Genomic DNA, 8,298 nt, shown 5'->3' on the forward strand with positions numbered 1-8,298 from the left:
GGACAAAGGACCAGTGGGCTAGGGGGGACAATATCACATTACACAGAGACAAAGGACCAGTGGGCTAGGGGGGACAATATCACATTACACAGGGACAAAGGACCAGTGGGCTAGGGGGGACAATATCACATTACACAGGGACAAAGGACCAGTGGGCTACAGGGGACAATATCACATTACACAGGGACAAAGGACCAGTGGGCTAGGGGGACAATATCACATTACACAGAGACAAAGGACCAGTGGGCTAGGGGGAACAATATCACATTACACAGGGACAAAGGACCAGTGGGCTAGGGGGACAATATCACATTACACAGGGACAAAGGACCAGTGGGCTAGGGGGGACAATATCACATTACACAGGCACAAAGGACCAGTGGGCTAGGGGGAACAATATCACATTACACAGGGACAAAGGACCAGTGGGCTAGGGGGGACAATATCACATTACACAGGCACAAAGGACCAGTGGGCTAGGGGGAACAATATCACATTACACAGGGACAAAGGACCAGTGGGCTAGGGGGACAATATCACATTACACAGGGACAAAGGACCAGTGGGCTAGGGGGGACAATATCACATTACACAGGGACAAAGGACCAGTGGGCTAGGGGAACAATATCACATTACACAGGGACAAAGGACCAGTGGGCTAGGGGGACAATATCACGTTACACAGGGACAAAGGACCAGTGGGCTAGGGGGACAATATCACATTACACAGAGACAAAGGACCAGTGGGCTAGGGGGAACAATATCACATTACACAGGGACAAAGGACCAGTGGGCTAGGGGGACAATATCACATTACACAGGGACAAAGGACCAGTGGGCTAGAGGGAACAATATCACATTACACAGGGACAAAGGACCAGTGGGCTAGGGGGACAATATCACATTACACAGAGACAAAGGACCAGTGGGCTAGGGGGAACAATATCACATTACACAGGGACAAAGGACCAGTGGGCTAGGGGGACAATATCACATTACACAGGGACAAAGGACCAGTGGGCTAGGGGGACAATATCACATTACACAGAGACAAAGGACCAGTGGGCTAGGGGGACAATATCACATTACACAGGGACAAAGGACCAGTGGGCTAGGGGGAACAATATCACATTACACAGGGACAAAGGACCAGTGGGCTAGGGGGGACAATATCACATTACACAGGGACAAAGGACCAGTGGGCTAGAGGGGACAATATCACATTACACAGGGACAAAGGACCAGTGGGCTAGAGGGAACAATATCACATTACACAGGGACAAAGGACCAGTGGGCTAGAGGGAACAATATCACATTACACAGGGACAAAGGACCAGTGGGCTAGGGGAGACAATATCACATTACACAGGGAAAAAGGACCAGTGGGCTAGGGGGGACAATATCACATTACACAGAGACAAAGGACCAGTGGGCTAGGGGGGACAATATCACATTACACAGGGACAAAGGACCAGTGGGCTAGGGGGAACAATATCACATTACACAGGGACAAAGGACCAGTGGGCTAGAGGAACAATATCACATTACACAGGGACAAAGGACCAGTGGGCTAGGGGGACAATATCACATTACACAGGGACAAGGGACCAGTGGGCTACAGGGGACAATATCACATTACACAGGGACAAAGGACCAGTGGGCTACAGGGGACAATATCACATTACACAGGGACAAAGGACCAGTGGGCTAGGGGGACAATATCACATTACACAGAGACAAAGGACCAGTGGGCTAGGGGGACAATATCACATTACACAGGGACAAAGGACCAGTGGGCTAGGGGGGACAATATCACATTACACAGGGACAAAGGACCAGTGGGCTACAGGGGACAATATCACATTACACAGGGACAAAGGACCAGTGGGCTAGGGGGACAATATCACATTACACAGAGACAAAGGACCAGTGGGCTAGGGGGAACAATATCACATTACACAGGGACAAAGGACCAGTGGGCTAGGGGGAACAATATCACATTACACAGGGACAAAGGACCAGTGGACTAGGGGGACAATATCACATTACACAGGGACAAAGGACCAGTGGGCTAGGGGGACAATATCACATTACACAGGCACAAAGGACCAGTGGGCTAGGGGGATCAATATCACATTACACAGGGACAAAGGACCAGTGGGCTAGGGGGACAATATCACATTACACAGGCACAAAGGACCAGTGGGCTAGGGGGAACAATATCACATTACACAGGGACAAAGGACCAGTGGGCTAGGGGGACAATATCACATTACACAGGGACAAAGGACCAGTGGGCTAGGGGGACAATATCACATTACACAGGGACAAAGGACCAGTGGGCTAGGGGAACAATATCACATTACACAGGGACAAAGGACCAGTGGGCTAGGGGGACAATATCACGTTACACAGGGACAAAGGACCAGTGGGCTAGGGGGGACAATATCACATTACACAGAGACAAAGGACCAGTGGGCTAGGGGGAACAATATCACATTACACAGGGACAAAGGACCAGTGGGCTAGGGGGGACAATATCACATTACACAGGGACAAAGGACCAGTGGGCTAGGGGGGACAATATCACATTACACAGGGACAAAGGACCAGTGGGCTAGGGGGAACAATATCACATTACACAGGGACAAAGGACCAGTGGGCTAGGGGGGACAATATCACATTACACAGGGACAAAGGACCAGTGGGCTAGGGGGAACAATATCACATTACACAGGGACAAAGGACCAGTGGGCTAGGGGGAACAATATCACATTACACAGGGACCTTAAGGGTCATACACACATTTATAATTCTAACAGATTTTTTGTTGGTAGAGTATTTAATTGTCTTAAAATATAGTTCAATTTCTTTTTGTAAGGTAAGAAAATGTGGTGTTTTGTTTGTACATTTACATTTGTGAATATGAAATTTGGCCAAAATAATAATTAAATTAATGATATAAAATTGTTTCAACTTATTTCTATAGTAGGTAAAGAATCCAAGCAGTACATCTCTCCATAATAGTGGAAAATCTTCATAAATGTGTTCAATTATAAATATACTGATGTCTTGCCACAGATTCCTTACATGAATACAATGCCATAAAAGATTCAACACCGTTTCTGGGTGGTCATTACAAAAGGTACAATTTGAATGTATGTTTTTCTTAAACTTCTTCATAGAGCGGTTGGCAGGATAATATTTATGAATAATTTAAAAAGAAACTTCCTTAATTGTGTTAATAAGTAGGTTTGTGTGTAGCAACATCCAAACTTTTTTCCCAACAGATATTATAAATAAAATCATTATAATTGTCAAGGGCTGATGTAGGTGTGGTGTGGAAGTCAGGCGCAGGACACCGAAGCTAGTCCAACAAAGTTTACTAGTAAACCACTAGGCAAAATACAAATAAACGGCCTCAAAAACACACAGAGGCGAGCGATTACGCAAACTGTGCGTAAACTCCAAAAACAACAAACAGCGCAAACACGCAGCACTAACTGACATGCGAAAAACAACACACAACCTAACCAATACAAAACAGGCAACTTATAGAACACATAATCAGACACAAACGGACACAGGTGCAATAGACAGACAAAAGCAATCAAACATAGAAACATTCAACGGTGGCAGCTAGTACTCCGGGGACGACGAACGCCGAAGCCTGCCCGAGCCAGGAGGAGGAGCAGCCTCGGCAGAATCCGTGACAATAATAAGGCATGACGTAAGGTATAGATACAGCAGCCTGCTGAAACAAGGCTCGTATTGCTCTATTGTTGTTGAATGGTCAAAATAAAAACTAATCTTTCCTACTGATGAGTCGACAGGGTTTCATCGGAGGTATGTTCTGAGGGTCTTGACACCTTCCTGAATAATAAAGCAACACCTGAGGGAATGGCGTCTAGAACAATCGCAAAATATTCAGGTGTAAAGTGATTAGAATTCCTTCTAATTAAGTAAAAGACCCTCTGCATTTACAAGTTGCCTCACCAATAGGATATTACTTCGGAACCAATATCTAAAAACAAAGTATTTTTATACAATATGTCCAGATTATCCCATATATAATATTTCTACGTTTTCAGTCATTTAGCAGACGCTCTTATCCAGAGCGATTTCCAGTTAGTGAGTGCACACATTTTCATACTGTCCCCCCCGTGGGAAACGAACCCAACACCCTGGCGTTGCAAGCGCCGTGCTCTACCAACTGAGCTACACGGGACTAACAGCTGTGTGGAGAAAAATTAGGCTTATAAATGAAAGACCATGATAAGAAAACCTGCCGATCGCATTGACATGTTCAATTCAACGTTTTCCACATTCTGACGTCCTACCCCAAGTAGTTCGGGTGCACAGCGCACATGGTAGATCATCTGATCCGAGCTTCCGTTGTCAAGCAGCACCATTCTCCTTCAAAATAAAAGTCACACAATGACGATCGTAAAAAAATTATACAAACAGTCGAAATGTGTTACATTTTATTAGGAAATGTTAGCAGACTTAGAATGTAGTTAAACAATATCAAAAAAGGAAAATAGATAATAGCCTTAATAGCAGACATAATATTATAGCATTGACAATATTGACAATAGCGTTGACACTTCAGTCTCCTTTTAACCTCATTTAACACCTGGTTTACTTAAAAGGCACATCTCAAAAGGGGTCCAGGTAAGTCAGCCCTGTAATACAGCCCTATAGATATAGATCTCCTAGCCCACCTCTTTCAGGTAATACATTCAATTCAGTATTAGCCTTATATTGAGCTAATGAATGATGGGTTATGGATAATAAGCTTCTAACTTATAGCCTCTGTCTCTTGGCCAATACGCACGCACCTGGGCTCCGCTGGCCTCTTTCCTTAAGAAACGCTCCTTAGCTCTTGGAGTCCCACGCAGGACAAGATACACTAGAATAGCTTGCTGGGCATTATATTTTTTTAGCATTTCTTACACCAATAGACTGTTCGAAGAGGGACGCAAGCTCTTTTTTTTGCTGAATGCTAATTGCAGCAGCCAATAGAACTTGAAAGAAGAGCGAACGTGCGATGGTGGAAGGCTATAGCAGTTATTTATTCAGACCCGTAACCACTGAATCCTCATGAAGAGAAGTGAAAGCCTTCCGCATCTCATTCTAGTCCTGTATTATTCAAGGATGTCATTAGAATGATGAAGATAAGGACAATGAAACATATTTAATTTAACTGTTGAAAGCGAGGAAGGAATGAAGCAACAATAGAGAGAGAGAGAGGAGGTAGGCTAATAACATTAGGGGAAATATTATGAAAGGTATATATGCATCAGCCTACTAATAATACATTATAGGCTATTTAAAAATGTAAATCAATTCGCTAGCCTATACTTGTAACTTTGTAGTCCCCGTGTAGGCCCCGTGTAGCTCAGTTGCTCAGTTGGTAGAGCATGGCGCTTGCAACGCCAGGGTTGTGGGTTCGATTCCCACGGGGGGCCAGTATGAAAAATGTATGCACTCACTAACTGTAAGTGGCTCTGGATAAGAGCGTCTGCTAAATGACGTAAATATAAATGTAGTCTGTATGTGCTGCACCAGAATCACATGTTCTCTTCCACTCCATCAAGGTTTGAACGATGTGTGTAATTCCAGTCCGTAAAATAGTACAATATAGTACAGTATAATACAATGTAGTACAGTAATACAGTATAATGCAATACAGTTCACACTCGAAAATATTAGCCTACAGTAGTTTCATTTATTTACCTAAGAAAGCGTATAGCTAGCTACATCTATGGGCTTTATATAGCTAGCTACATCTATGGGCTTTATATAGCTAGCTACATCTATGGGCTTTATATAGCTAGCTACATCTACGGGCTTTATATAGCTAGCTACATCTACGGGCTTTATATAGCTAGCTACATCTACGGGCTTTATATAGCTAGCTACATCTACGGGCTTTATATAGCTAGCTACATCTATGGGTTTTATATAGCGAGCTACATCTACGGGCTTTATATAGCTAGCTACATATATGGGCTTTATTTAGCTAGCTACATCTATGGGCTTTATATAGCTAGCTACATCTATGGGCTTTATATAGCTAGCTACATCTATGGGCTTTATATAGCGAGCTACATCTATGGGCTTTATATAGCTAGCCACATCTATGGGTTTTATATAGCGAGCTACATCTATGGGCTTTATATAGCTAGCTACATCTATGGGCTTTATATAGCTAGCTATATCTATGGGCTTTATATAGCTAGCTACATCTATGGGCTTTATATAGCTAGCTACATCTATGGGCTTTATATAGCGAGCTACATCTATGGGCTTTATATAGCTAGCTAGCTACATCTATGGGCTTTATATAGCTAGCTACATCTATGGGCTTTATATAGCATACTACATCTATGGGCTTTATATAGCTAGCTACATCTATGGGCTTTATATAGCTAGCTACATCTATGGGCTTTATATAGCGAGCCACATCTATGGGCTTTATATAGCTAGCTACATCTATGGGCTTTATATAGCGAGCTACATCTATGGGCTTTATATAGCTAGCTACATCTACGGGCATTATATAGCTAGCTACATCTATGGGCTTTATATAGCGAGCTACATCTACGGGCTTTATATAGCTAGCTACATCTATGGGCTTTATATAGCTAGCTACATCTATGGGCTTTATATAGCTAGCTACATCTACAGGCTTTATATAGCTAGCTACATCTATGGGCTTTATATAGCGAGCTACATCTATGGGCTTTATATAGCTAGCTAGCTACATCTATGAGCTTTATATAGCTAGGTACATCTATGGGCTTTATATAGCTAGCTACATCTATGGGCTTTATATAGCTAGCTACATCTATGGGCTTTATATAGCTAGCTACATCTACGGGCTTTATATAGCTAGCTACATCTACGGGCTTTATATAGCTAGCTACATCTATGGGTTTTATATAGAGAGCTACATCTACGGACTTTATATAGCTAGCTACATCTATGGGCTTTATATAGCTAGCTACATCTATGGGCTTTATATAGCTAGCTACATCTATGGGCTTTATATAGCTAGCTACATCTATGGGCTTTATATAGCTAGCTACATCTATGGGCTTTATATAGCTAGCTACATCTATGGGCTTTATATAGCTAGCTGCATCTATGGGCTTTATATAGCTAGCTACATCTATGGGCTTTATATAGCTAGCTACATCTATGGGCTTTATATAGCTAGCTGCATCTATGGGCTTTATATAGCTAGCTACATCTATGGGCTTTATATAGATAGCTACATCTATGGGCTTTATATAGCGAGCTACATCTATGGGCTTTATATAGCTAGCTACATCTATGGGCTTTATAAAGCTAGCTGCATCTATGGCCTTTATATAGCTAGCTACATCTATGGGCTTTATATAGCTAGCTACATCTATGGGCTTTATATAGCTAGCTACATCTATGGGCTTTATATAGCTAGCTACATCTATGGGCTTTATATAGCTAGCTACATCTATGGGCTTTATATAGCGAGCTACATCTATGGGCTTTATATAGCTAGCTAGCTACATCTATGGGCTTTATATAGCTAGCTACATCTATGGGCTTTATATAGCGAGCTACATCTATGGGCTTTATATAGCTAGCTACATCTATGGGCTTTATATAGCTAGCTACATCTATCGGCTTTATATAGCGAGCCACATCTATGGGCTTTATATAGCTAGCTACATCTATGGGCTTTATATAGCGAGCTACATCTATGGGCTTTATATAGCTAGCTACATCTACAGGCTTTATATAGCTAGCTACATCTATGGGCTTTATATAGCGAGCTACATCTATGGGCTTTATATAGCTAGCTAGCTACATCTATGAGCTTTATATAGCTAGCTACATCTATGGGCTTTATATAGCTAGCTACATCTATGGGCTTTATATAGCTAGCTACATCTACGGGCTTTATATAGCTAGCTACATCTATGGGCTTTATATAGCCAGCTACATATATGGGCTTTATATAGCTAGCTACATCTATGGGCTTTATATAGCGAGCTACATCTATGGGCTTTATATAGCGAGCTACATCTATGGGCTTTATATAGCTAGCTACATCTATAGGCTTTATATAGCGAGCTACATCTATGGGCTTTATATAGCTAGCTACATCTACTGGCTTTATATAGCGAGCTAGCTACATCTATGGGCTTTATATAGCTAGCTACATCTATGGGCTTTATTTAGCTAGCTACATCTATGGGCTTTATATAGCGAGCTACATCTATGGGCTTTATATAGCGAGCTACATCT

This window comes from Coregonus clupeaformis, unplaced genomic scaffold (genome assembly GCF_020615455.1).
Source record: "Coregonus clupeaformis isolate EN_2021a unplaced genomic scaffold, ASM2061545v1 scaf2480, whole genome shotgun sequence".
NCBI classification, from domain to species: domain Eukaryota; kingdom Metazoa; phylum Chordata; class Actinopteri; order Salmoniformes; family Salmonidae; genus Coregonus; species Coregonus clupeaformis.